The sequence below is a fragment of the Aegilops tauschii genome, chromosome 2, assembly GCF_002575655.3.
Source record: "Aegilops tauschii subsp. strangulata cultivar AL8/78 chromosome 2, Aet v6.0, whole genome shotgun sequence".
Taxonomy (NCBI): domain Eukaryota; kingdom Viridiplantae; phylum Streptophyta; class Magnoliopsida; order Poales; family Poaceae; genus Aegilops; species Aegilops tauschii.
In genome coordinates, this window is record NC_053036.3 from 571,456,942 (window position 1) to 571,471,123 (window position 14,182).

Here is a 14,182-nt window from a genome sequence, read left to right on the forward strand (position 1 = left end):
AACCGCGCCCTAGGGGTAAAACTTGTGAAGATGTTCGATATTCCAGGAGTTGCTCACTGGAATGCCATCTTCGGTCTCCACGCAGACTGCGCTGGGCCTGGTGACTCGCATTACTCGATAAGGGCCCTCCCACTTCGGCGTCAACTTGTTTGAATTCTTGGCGGATTGAATCCGACGAAGAGCAAGGTCGCCTTCCTCAAGGCTTCGGGCGTAAACCTTGCGGCTATGATAGCGGCGCAAGGCCTGCTGGTAGCGAGCGGCTCACACAACAGCCCGAAGACGATCTTCCTCAAGGAGCGTCGCATCCTCTTGGCGCAACTGCTCTTGCTCAAGCTCATCATAAGCGAGCACTCGAGGTGACCCGTATATGAGTTCCGTGGGGAGAACTGCCTCTGCCCCGGAAACCAGGGAAAATGGTGTCTGGCTAGTAGCTCGATTTGGCATCGTTCTGATCGACCAAAGACCCGTTGGCAACTCATCAACCCAACGCCTTCCGCACTTGTGCAGCTTGTCAAAAGTCCTAGTCTTGAGGCCTCACAGCACTTCTGCATTCGCCCTTTCGGCCTGGCCATTACTTCTGGGATGGGCAACAGAAGCAAAACAGACCTTGCTGCTGAGGTCTTGAATGTACTGCATGAAGGTGTGGCTCATGAACTGCGTGCCGTTGTCGGTGATGACTCTGTTGGCCACACCAAAATGGCAGACTAGCCCCTTGAAGAACTTGACGGCTGACTGTGTTGTCACCTTTCTCACTGGTTCCACTTCCGACCACTTTGTGAACTTGTCGATCGTGACGTACAAGTACTCAAAGCCCCAGACAGCACGGGGAAAGGGGCCCAGTATGTCGAGCCCCCAGACCAAAAATGGCCAGGAAAGAGGGATTGTCTGAAGGGCTTGGGCTGGTTGATGAAGCTTCTTTGAATGGAACTGGCACGCTTCACACTTGCTTACTAGGGCAGTTGCATCCTGGAGGGCGGTGGGCCAAAAGAAGCCTTGCCGGAACGCTTTGCCGGCAAGGGCTCTCGACCCTATGTGGGAGCCACACACGCCTCTGTGTATTTCTGCCAATAGCCTCAGTCTTTCTTCCTGAGGAATGCACTTCAACTTCACACCGTTTGGTCTCCTTCTGTACAGGGCATCATCCACAAACTGGTACATGTCGGACCGACGGGCTACTTTCTCTGCTTCTTCTTGTTCCTCAGGAAGCTCCCCTGTTTGGAGGAAACGGACGATGGACTGCGCCCATGCCGGAGCCTGGGGCTCGACGGCAAGGACTAAAGGCACATCTTCGGCCGTAGGGGCAACTGCCTCTACGGCCAGGGCCTGAGGCCCTGCCGGGGGTTGTCGCTCTCCGGTGGGCTTGGGACACCCGGCAACGTCCTTGCCGGCGGCTCCTGGGAGCTCGGCGGGAAAGTACTTGCTAGGGCCCGCCAACCTTCGCTTGTTCTGTCCGGCTGATGGCTCTACGGACGGTTGAGTTAATTGAAGCACAAAGGTACCTAGTTCCATAGGCAACTTCAGGGCAGCGCACTTCGATAGGTCGTTAGCAATGCTGTTCTCCGCTCGGGGGACATGCTCCGCTTGCAATCCGTCAAAACGCTCTTCAAACTTCCTAACTTCATCCACGTAGGCTTCCAACAATGGGCTCTGGTAATCCTTGTTGACTTGCTTGACGACAAGCTATGAATCACCCCTGAAGATGAGCTTCCTGATCCCAAGGTCTGCCGCAATCCTGAGACCGGCAAGCAGTCCCTCGTACTCCGCCGTGTTGTTCGTCGATTTTTCCCGGGGAAAGTGCATCTGGACTACGTACTTGAGGTGCTCTCCGGTGGGCGCGACGAGTAGTACGCCGGCACCAACACCATGCAATGAGAAAGCTCCATCAAAGTACATAATCCAATCACGACACGTTTCCTTGCCGGGAAGGGTGGTCTCTTGAACTTCTTTGTCGGGCGTTGCGGTCCATTCTGCTATGAACTCTGCTAAGGCTTGGCTCTTGATCGTTGAAGTACTTTCAAACTTGTGGCCAAAGGTCGGCAACTCCAATGCCCACTCCACAATCCTCCTAGTTGCATCTGGGTTGTGCAAGATTCGTTGCAACTGGAGGCGGGTGACTACGGTGATCTCATGTGCTTGGAAATAGTGATGCAGCTTTCTCGAGGCCATGAGGAGGCCGAAAAGTAGCTTCTGCATACCAGAATAGCTTGACCTAGCCCCCTGCAAGAGGGAACTGACAAAATAAACTGGGTGCTGCACCATCTTCTTCTTCTCTTCAACTTCACCCATCTGCGCAGACTTCGCCTCGCCGGGACTGGGCCTTGTCGGGGGTTCCGCCTTGCCGGCGTCAAGCCCCGCCGGGGAGGGCCCCGGCCCATCATCTGACAGCTCCGCTGCTACTGCCGCTTCTCCCTCGAGTTCCATCTACCCCTCTAGCGCAACACTGACCACTAGATTCGTTGCTGCTAAGTATAGCAGCAACGGCTCTTTTGGTTTAGGTGCGACTAGTATCGGCGTGGAGGAAAGGTACCTCTTCAAATCTTGCAGCGCTGCCTCTGCCTCCGGAGTCCATTTGACTGGACCCGCCTTTTTCAAAACTTTGAAAAAGGGGAGGGCGCGCTCAGCGGATTTGGAGATGAACCTACTCAGGGCAGCAACACAGCCGGCAAGCCTACGGACGTCCCTGACTCGTTTCGGCGCCTCAATCTGCTCAATGGCCTTGATCTTGTCAGGATTTGCTTCGATTCCGCGTTGAGACACAAAGAACCCAAGAAGTTTGCCGCACGGGACACCAAACACACACTTCTCCGGGTTGAGCTTGAGTTTGATCTTGCGCAGATTTGCAAATGTTTCTTCTAGATCTTTGATACGTCTCCGCCGTATCTACTTTTCCAAACACTTTTGCCCTTGTTTTGGACTCTAACTTGCATGATTTGAATGGAACTAACCCGGACTGACGCTGTTTTCAGCAGAATTGCCATGGTGTTATTTTTGTGCAGAAACAAAAGTTCTCGGAATGACCTGAAACTTCACGGATATTATTTTTGGAAATAATAAAAAATACTGGCGAAAGAATCAAGGCCAGGGGGCCCACACCCTGTCCACGACGGTGGGAGGCGCGCCTGCCCCCCTGGGCGCGCCCCCTGCCTCGTGGGCCCCTGGTGCTCTACCGACCTCAACTCCAACTCTATATATTCACGTTCGGGGAGAAAAAATCAGAGAGAAGGATTCATCGCGTTTTACGATACGGAGCCGCCGCCAAGCCCTAAACTCTCTCGGGAGGGCTGATCCGGAGTCCGTTCGGGGCTCCGGAGAGGGGAATCCATCGTCGTCGTCATCATCAACCATCCTCCATCACCAATTTCATGATGCTCACCGCCGTGCGTGAGTAATTCCATCGTAGGCTTGCTGGACGGTGATGGGTTGGATGAGATTTATCATGTAATCGAGTTAGTTTTGTTAGGGTTTGATCCCTAGTATCCACTATGTTCTGAGATTGATGTTGCTATGACTTTGCTATGCTTAATGCTTGTCACTAGGGCCCGAGTGCCATGATTTCAGATCTGAACCTATTATGTTTTCATGAATATATGTGAGTTCTTGATACTATCTTGCAAGTCTATAGTCACCTACTATGTGTTATGATCCGGCAACCCCGAAGTGACAATAATCGGGACCACTCCCGGTGATGACCATAGTTTGAGGAGTTCATGTATTCACTATGTGTTAATGCTTTGGTCCGGTACTCTATTAAAAGGAGGCCTTAATATCCCTTAGTTTCCGCTAGGACCCCGCTGCCACGGGAGGGTAGGACAAAAGATGTCATGCAAGTTCTTTTCCATAAGCACATATGACTATATTCGGAATACATGCCTACATTACATTGATGAATTGGAGCTAGTTCTGTGTCACCCTATGTTATAACTGTTGCATGAATAATCGCATCCGGCATAATTCTCCATCACCGATCCAATGCCTACGAGCTTTTCACATATTGTTCTTCGCTTATTTACTTTACCGTTGCTACTGTTACAATCACTACAATACTATCACTGTTACTTTTGCCACCGTTACCGCTACTATCATACTACTTTGCTACTAAATACTTTGCTGCAGATATTAAGTTATCCAGGTGTGGTTGAATTGACAACTCAACTGCTAATACTTGAGAATATTCTTTGGCTCCCCTTGTGTCGAATCAATAAATTTGGGATGAATACTCTACCCTCGAAAAATGATGCCACTTCTGCTATGCATGATACTTATGATGAAACCACTTCTATGCTTGATAATACTGTGCCATTAGGTGAATTTCTGGATGAACAACTTGCTAGGGCTAGAGAGAATGAAATAATTGAAACTGATAATATTGATGAAAGTGATGATGAAGATTCTCCCCCTAGATATGAATTTCCTGTTGTGCCTGAGGGTTATGTTATGGATGAAGACACTGCTAGAGATTTTCTTGCCTGCAATGATAGAAGTGATCTTCAGAAATTATTAGTTAAGCGGAAAGAAAAATCTCTGAATGCTAGAATGAAATATGATCCTGCCTATGCTACTTCACCTATCTTTGTTACTGATAAGGATTATGATTTCTCTGTCGATCCTGATATAATTACTTTGGTTGAATCTGATCCTTTCTAGGGCTATGAATCTGAAACTGTTGTGGCACATCTTACTAAATTAAATGATATAGCCACCCTGTTCTCTAATGATGAGAAAACTCACTACTATTATATCCTTAAAATATTTCCGTTATCATTAAAGGGTGATGCTAAATATGGTTTAATTCTCTTGATCCTAGTTGTGTGTGTAGTCCCTAGGATATGATTTATTACTTCTCTGCTAAATATTTCCCCGCTCATAAGAAACAAGCTGCTTTAAGGGAAATATATAATTTTGTGCAAATTGAAGAAGAGAGTCTCCCACAAGCTTGGGGGAGGCTTATCCAATTACTTAATGCTTTGCCTGATCATCCTCTTAAGAAAAATGAAATACTTGATATCTTTTATAATGGACTAACCGATGCTTCCAGAGACCACCTGGATAGTTGTGCTGGTTGTGTTTTCAGGGAAAGAACAGCTGATGAAGCTGAAATTCTATTGAATAATATGTTGACTAATGAAAATAATTGGACACTTCCTGAACCAACTCCTAAGCCAACTCCGAAGAAAAGGGGTATTCTATTTCTCAGTCCTGAAGATATGCAAGAGGCAAAGAAATCTATGAAGGAAAAAGGTATAAAAGCTGAAGATGTTAAGAATTTACCTCCTGTTGAAGAAATACATGGTCTTAATTTACCGCCTGTTGAAGAAACACATGGTCTTGATAACCCGACACAGGTAGTAAGGGTAAATTCTCTCTATAGATATGATAAAGCTGAAATCCCTCCTACTAAATTTGCTAGCCAATGTTTGGATGAGTTTGATAACTTTATGGTTAAGCAAGAAAACTTCAATGCTTATTTTGGTAGAGAATTAAAACGCAATGCTTATATGATTGAACACTTGAGTGATTATATGTCTAAAGTTAAAGGTGAACTTAAACTCATTAGTAAACATGCTTCTATGGTTACCACTCAACTTAAACTCATTAGTAAACTCAAGGCTCAGAATGATTTGCTCAATGAATTAAATAGTAAGAATAATGACTTTGCTGTTAGAGTTGCAACTAGAGGTGGTAAAGTGACTCAGGAACCTAAGAGAATTGAGCAGGATTCTTAGAGAAATAATGTTGATACACCTAGTCCTTCTAAGAGGAAGAAAAAGAAAAATGATAGGACTTTGCATGCTTCTAGTGAACCTGTTGTTGACACACCTGAGAATCCCAATAATATTTCTATTTCTGATGCTGAAACACAATTTGGTAATGAACATGAACCTAGTGATAACATTACTGATGATGTTCATGTTGATGCTCAACCTAGTAATGATAATGATGTAGAAATTGAACCTGCTGTTGATCTTGATCCCACAATCAAAGAATCAACGTTATGATAAGAGAGACTTTGTTGCTAGGAAGCACGGTAAAGAAAGAGAGCCATGGGTTCAGAAACCCATGCCTTTTCCTCCTAAGCCATCCAAGAAAAAGGATGATGAGGATTTTGAGCGCTTTGCTGAAATGATTAGACCTATCTTTTTGCGTATGCGTTTAAGTGATATGCTCAAAAATGAATCCTTATGCTAAGTATATGAAAGAAATTGTTACAAATAAAAGAAAGATACCGGAAGCTGAAATTTCCACCATGCTTGCTAATTATAATTTTAAGGGTGGAATACCAAAGAAACTTGGAGATCCAGGGGTACCAACTATACCATGCTCCATTAAAAGAAACTATGATAGAACTGCTTTATGTGATCTTGGAGCCGGTGTTAGTGTTATGCCTCTCTCTTTATATCGTAGACTTGATTTGAATAAGTTGACACCTACTGAAATATCTTTGCAAATGACTGATAAATCAACTGCTATACCAGTCGGTATTTGTGAGGATGTGCCTGTTGTGGTTGCAAATGTTACTATTTTAACGGGCTTTGTTATTCTTGATATTCCCGAGGATGATAGTATGTCTATTATTCTTGGAAGACCCTTTTTGAATACTGCAGGGGCTGTTATTGATTGCACCAATGGCAATGTCACTTTTCATGTTAATGGTAATGAGCATACGGTACACTTTCCGAGGAAACAACCTCAAGTTCATAGTATAAACTCTATTAGAAAAATTCCATCGATTATTTTTGGAGGTTTTGAATTTCCTCTACCTACTGTCAAGAAGAAATATGATATTCTTATTATTGGGGACATGCATATCCCCATTGAGGTAACCTAGTGCTATTCGAAAATTCTCCGGTTTCATGCGATTCAGAATGAGTTTGTTAACAAGACTTGATCAACCTTGTTAATGGATTCCTTTTGATGAGCATGAGATGGATGAAGTTAGAAAGCACAACTCTCTGTACCCTCCTTTTACTTTATGTTATTTAGTTTAAATAAAGCAAAAATAGTATTTTCTGTCAGTTTTCTGAATTATCCATGCAATAAAAATACCCTGAAAATAAAAGTTCTCCAAATGCCCCGAAATTGAAATATGATTGTTTCTGGAATATTTGAGAATATCTGGCACTGAGAACACAGCAGGGGGAGCAAGCACCTGGCCACGAGGGTCCAGAGCGCGCCCCCTGCCTCATGGGCCCATGGTGGCTCCCCTCCACTTATTCTAGTCACCACACACTCCTTCCTCCCAAAAAAATCACCAACCAGCTCAAGCACGAGTTCTTTCTCATCTTGCTGCCATTTTCAATCTCCTTGCTCAAAGCTCCTCTCACAAAACTGCTTTGGGGGATTGTTCTTCGGTATGTGACTCCTCCAATGGTCCAATTAGTTTTTGTTCTAGTGCTTTATTCATTGCAGATTTTTGCTGCTTAGGTGACCCTGTTCTTGAGCTTGCATGATAAATTTATATGGTCCCAAGTAGTTCTAATGCATGATATAGTCTCTAGGCACTTTGTAGGAGTAGTTGCTGTCAATTTTGTTGAGTTTGGTTCACTTTTATTTGAGGTTACTAAAAATTTCAAAAAAAATCAAAAAATGATGAAGAGATTTTTGTGGGGTTCTTCGAGCCAAAGCTCGAAGTATAAGCAAAGTGAAGAAGAAGAGAGGCCCAAGTATAATCTCCCTCGCACCGCGGAAGTTCAGCCGTGTGAATGGCCTTGTGGTGATTTCTTGAGAGCAGCCGGGATTTATGATGATTTTTATGAGTTGGCTGATAATGCAGGCCTCACCGACGTCCTCCGCGGCCAACGCGAACAGTATCTCTTACTCACTAATATCTTTGTGCAAAATTTTCATTTCCATGCTAGGAGGTCACCACCTTCGGTGAATTTCTATTTATATGATGAGTATAAGGAGATGCCCCTCTCTGAATTTTGTGAGGTTTGCAAGTTGCCTTTTTCGGGCAGCGTAGAGGAACCACATCGTAACGATGTGGAGGGGTTTATTGATGCAATTGCTGTAGGGGAAACTAGGAAGGTTTCCGATGCAAGAATTACAAGCATACATTTTCCTGTCCTACGTTACTTTGCAATATTTGCTAGTAGATGCTTGATTGGTCGCGGAAACTGTGGCAACCTAAGTGCCCCTGATATTGTTCTCTTGTGCCATGCCCTGTTTCGTGATGACACATTTAGTATGGGTGCTATTGTTGCAAAGCGGTTAAATCTTAACCGTACTAAGGGCCCCATCTTGGGAGGTATCTTCGCCTCGCGCCTCGCTACATACTTTAACATACCTATTAGGCATTATGAGAAAGAAGAAAAGTTATTGCCTCTTGTTTTTCTAGACTACAAGAGTATGGTTGCACATGATTTCATTGTTAAGAACAAGAAAAGGGAGCTTAACTATAGACTGATATTTGATAAATATCACCCTGAGACTATTACTTTGCCTGCTCCTTCTTTGTTTGACTTATCTACAGGCAAGTACCTTGTTCCGCTGGAGGCCGTTTATGCCTACCGAAACCCCACACCAGCTATAGAGCCAGAGCCGGAACCACAATTTGATCCTTCACGACAGTCTGTTTACGAGTGGTATCCAGAGGAGATTGCCAACCAATGGCAATCCGAGGCTCCTTCTCAGTACAACCCCAGTGACAACTTTGGATATCCGCCAGGCTAGTCGTGGCAATAGACCAACTTAGGCCAAAAGCCTAAGCTTGGGGGAGTACGTATTTCTCACCGACATTACATTTATGTTCACACACTCATGCTAGTTGTCGGTGCTCATACTCTTTCATTGTACTATCTATGCTAGGTTATTTTCTTTTTCTTGCTTTCTTCCTGTGTGTTTGAAAAACTTTAAGAAAAACAAAAAAATTAGTAGTAGCTTTTAGCTAGTTTACTTCCATGTTGTAGTAATAATTAAAAGGAAACCCAAAGAGATTTCCCGTTCTACTTTTGCTTGTTGGGAGCTTTCCCGTGTAAATAGTTTTATTTCTCTTCTTTGGGGGTCAATAGGAGAAGACCATAATGAAATTGTTAAAATGGCTCTTATATGCATTATTATTGATTTAACCAAGAGCCCATGTTGCCTTGTCTTCTCCTGTTTATCAGATGCTTGCAGATTCCAGCTTAGTCCAATGCACGTGCACTATTATTATTATGCACACCGTTCGGTCGTGCAAGTGAAAGGCAATTATGACGATATATGATGGATTGATTGAGATGAGAGAAGCTGGTATGAACTCGACCTCTCTTGTTTTCGTAAATATGATTAGTTCATCGTTCCTGATTCAGCCTATTATGAATGAACATGTTTGCAATGACAATTAGTGATTATAGTTGCTTATGCCATGCTTAATTAGTTAGGAGTTTATAATGGTTTACCTTGCGTGCCAACATGCTATTAAAATGGTTGTGATGTGGTATGATAGGGTGGTATCCTCCTTTGAACGATTCGAGTGACTTGACTTGGCACATGTTCACACATGTAGTTGAAACAAAATCAACATAGCCTTCATGATATTTATGTTCATGGTGGATTATATCCTACTCATGCTTGCACTCAATGTTTATTAATTTTAGTGCATGTTCATGACTGTTGTCGCTCTCTAGTTGGTCGCTTCCCAGTCTTTTTCTAGCCTTCACTTGTACTAAGAGGGAATACTGCTTGTGCATCCAATCCCTTAAACCCCAAAGTTATTCCATAAGAGTCCACCATACCTTCCTATATGCGGTATCTACCTGCCGTTCCAAGTAAATTTGTATGTGCCAAACTCCAAACCTTCAAATGAAATTCTGTTTTGTACACTCGAATAGCTCATGTATCAACTAGGGCTGTCTGTATCTTCCATGTTAGGCGGGTTATTCTCAAGAGGAGTGGACTCCGCTCCTCACTCACGAGAAAATGGCTGGTCACTGGGATGCCCAGTCCCATGCTTTATGCAAACCAAATCAAAATAATTGCAAACAAAACTCCCCCAGGACTGTTGTTAGTTGGAGGCACTCGTAGTTTCGAGCAAGCCATGGATTGATCCTTCTTGGTGGAGGGGGAGTATAAACTTTACCATTCTGTTTGGGAACCGCCTATAATGTGTGTAGCATGGAAGATACCGCCATCTCTCGGTTGTTATGTTGACAATGAGAGTATACCACTCAAAATATTATTTATATCTATTTCAAAAATCGAGCTCTGGCACCTCTACAAATCCCTGCTTCCCTCTGCGAAGGGCCTATCTATTTACTTTTATGTTGAGTCATCACTCTCTTATTAAAAAGCACCAGCTGGAGAGCACCGCTATCATTTGCATTCATTACTATTAATTTATATTGGATATGACTATGACTGGATCTTTTTTACCATGAATTACAATGTTTAGTCAGTCCTTGATCTTTAAAGGTGCTCTGCATTTATGTTTTGCGGTCTCAGAAAGGGCTAGCGAGATACCATCTTGTTATATCATATCATGATTGTTTTGAGAAAGTGTTGTCATCCGAGATTTATTATTATTGCTCGCTAGTTGATTATGCCATTGATATGAGTAAACATGAGACCTAAGTGTTATTGTGAATATGGTTAGTCATAATCTTTGCTGAAAACTTGAATGCTGGCTTTACATATTTACAACAACAAGAGCAAACAGAGTTTATAAAAGTTTTTCTTTGTCACTTTCAGTTTATCGACTGAATTGCTTGAGGACAAGCAAAGGTTTAAGCTTGGGGGAGTTGATACGTCTTCGCCGTATCTACTTCTCCAAACACTTTTGCCCATGTTTTGGACTCTTAACTCGCATGATTTGAATGGAACTAACCCGGACTGACGCTGTTTTCAGCAGAATTGACATGGTGTTATTTTTGTGCAGAAATAAAAGTTCTCGGAATGACCTAAAACTTCACGGAGATTATTTTTGAAAATAATAAAAAATACTGGCGAAAGAATCAAGGCCAGGGGCCCACACCCTGTCCACGAGGGTGGGAGGCGCGCCTGCCCCTGGGCGCGCCCCCTGCCTCGTGGGCCCCCTGGTGCTCCACCGACCTCAACTCCAACTCTATATATTCACGTTCGGGGAGAAAAAAATCAGAGAGAAGGATTCATCGGGTTTTACGATACGGAGCCGCCGCCAAGCCCTAAACTCTCTCGGGAGGGCTGATCTGGAGTCCGTTCGGGGCTCCGGAGAGGGGAATCCGTCGCCATCATCATCATCATCCATCCTCCATCACCAATTTCATGATGCTCACCGCCGTGCGTGAGTAGTTCCATCGTAGGCTTGCTGGACGGTGATGGGTTGGATGAGATTTATCATGTAATCGAGTTAGTTTTGTTAGGGTTTGATCCCTAGTATCCACTATGTTCTGAGATTGATGTTGCTATGACTTTGCTATGCTTAATGCTTGTCACTAGGGCCCGAGTGCCATGATTTCAGATCTGAACCTATTATGTTTTCATGAATATATGTGAGTTCTTGATCCTATCTTGCAAGTCTATAGTCACCTACTATGTGTTATGATCCGGCAACCCCGAAGTGACAATAATCGGGTCCACTCCCGGTGATGACCATAGTTTGAGGAGTTCATGTATTCACTATGTGTTAATGCTTTGGTCCGGTACTCTATTAAAAGGAGGCCTTAATATCCCTTAGTTTCCGCTAGGACCCCGCTACCACGGGAGGGTAGGACAAAAGATGTCATGCAAGTTCTTTTCCATAAGCACGTATGACTATATTCGGAATACATGCCTACATTACATCGATGAATTGGAGCTAGTTCTGTGTCACCCTATGTTATAACTGTTGCATGAATAATCGCATCCGGCATAATTCTCCATCACTGATCCAATGCCTACGAGCTTTTCACATATTGTTCTTCGCTTATTTACTTTACCGTTGCTACTGTTACAATCACTACAATACTATCACTGTTACTTTTGCCACCGTTACCGCTACTATCATACTACTTTGCTACTAAATACTTTGCTGCAGATATTAAGTTATCCAGGTGTGGTTGAATTGACAACTCAGCTGCTAATACTTGAGAATATTCTTTGGCTCCCCTTGTGTCGAATCAATAAATTTGGGTTGAATACTCTACCCTCGAAAACTGTTGCGATCCCCTATACTTTTGGGTTATCAATCTTGTACGAGCGTGGCCCTGTCCTTGGTTTTGACCACTATATCGTCCATATAGGCTTCCATATTTCTATGCAGCTGGGGCTCAAAACCAATTTGGACCGCCCGGGCAAACATCGAACCAGCGCTCTTCAACCCGAAAGGCATTCGTACAAAACAGTACGTACCACATGGGGTGATGAACGCGGTCTTCTCTTCGTCTTCCTTCATCATGAAAATCTGGTGGTATCCTGAATAGGTGTCGAGCAATGACAGCAGGTCACACCCGGCAGTGGAGTCTACAATCTGGTCGATGCGTGGCAGAGGGAAAGGATCCTTTGGTCAAGCTTTATTGATATCTGTGTAGTCAATACACAGCCTCCACTTCCCATTCGCCTTACGCACAACCACCGGATTGGCCAACCACGTGGGGTGGAGTACTCCTCTAACCAGGCCTGCCGCCTCCAACTTCCTGATCTCTTCAATGATGAACTCTTGTCGCTCCAAAGCTTGCTTCCTGACCTTCTGCTTGACGGGCCGCGCGTGAGGAGAGACAACAAGATGGTGCTCAATCACCTCCCTGGGAACGCCGGGGATGTCAGATGCTTGCCATGCAAATACATCGACATTCTCCCGCAGGAAGGCGATGACCGCGCTTTCCTATTTGCTGTCGAGGGTGGAGCTTATAGTGAAAGCCCCGCCCGTGTCGTCCTCCTTGACGGACACCTTCTTAGTTTCTGGTGGTGTAGCCTTAGACTTCTTCCTCTTGCCGGTGGAGCTCTCTGGCACATCCTCAACGGGAGCACAACACTCCGAAGAGGTGCGCTTGCCGGAGTGGGTGCAAGAGGTCTTGCCGGCCTTCCTCCTTCCCGGGGCTTCAGCGGCAGGAGCAAGTGCCTTGGCGGCAGTTGCTGCAACTGCCTCTCAGTAGAGTTGGTCGGCGCAGATGAGCGCGTCTTTCTTGTCAGATGGGATGGTGATGATGGTCAGGGGCCCCGGCATCTTCAATGTGTTGTAGGCGTAGTGTGACGCCGCCATGAACTTGGCCAGCGCTGGACGGCCAAGGATCCCGTTGTATGGCAAGGGGATCTCGGCAACATAAAAAACGATCTTCTCCGTCCTGTAGTTGAGCTCGCCCCCAAACGTAACGGGCAGCGTGATCTTACCTTTCTGCTGACTCCTTCCCGGGTTGACCCCTTGGAACGTGCTCGTCTCCTCGAGATCCCCATCAAGAATCTGCAGCTTCTTAATCGATCACAACGGGCGAGATCAAATTCAGGCCGGCCCCACCGTCAACCAGCACTTTGGTCACCTTGAGGTTGCGTATTGTTGGTGAAACCAACAACGGCAAACACCCGACTGCAGTCGTGCGATCAGGGTGATCGTCAGTGTAAAAAATGATGGGCGTGCGGGACCACTTCAGTGGCTTCTGGGCATCGAACGATGGCTATGCCGCAGTGACCTCATGCGTCAACTGCTTCAGTTGGCGGTGAGAGGTGTGCAGCGAGGCGCCACCGTCGACGCACATGGCCTCTGTAGCTTTCTAGAATTCATGCTCGCCGGACTCGTCGCTCTCGTCATGATCATCATCTTCTTCCTTCTTCTCGCGGCCCCGAGCGGGCCTCTCTTATTGATTATCTTTGCCGCGGCGACCCCCTTGGCCGCCACGCTTCTTGCCGGACCTCTCAGCACCATCCTGACCCTTCTCCTTGTCCCGCCTTTCATATTCAGCTTTCTGCTTTTCAGCAAGCAGCTCAAGCTGTCGGCAGTTCTGGAGGTCATGGCCCTTGGTGCGGTGGATCTTGTAGTACTGCTTGTCGGAGCCTCCTAGCTAGTCGGCGGCCGCCAAGGCCCGTCAGGCGGCGCTCCCGGCAACCTCCTTGCCGGGGTCGTCAGCCTTGGCCTTCTTGGCGGCGCCGGGGTTGCCGGATCCCTCAACGGCAAGCACGGTCTTGCCCTTATGTTTCCTATTACGGCGCCGGCCCTTCTTCGTCGGGGCGGCGGCGTCTTCGTCCGTAGAGTCGGTTTCCGCGCCGGTGTCTTCGCCGGGGTACTTCCTTCCTTCCTCAGCCCGAGCACACCTATCCG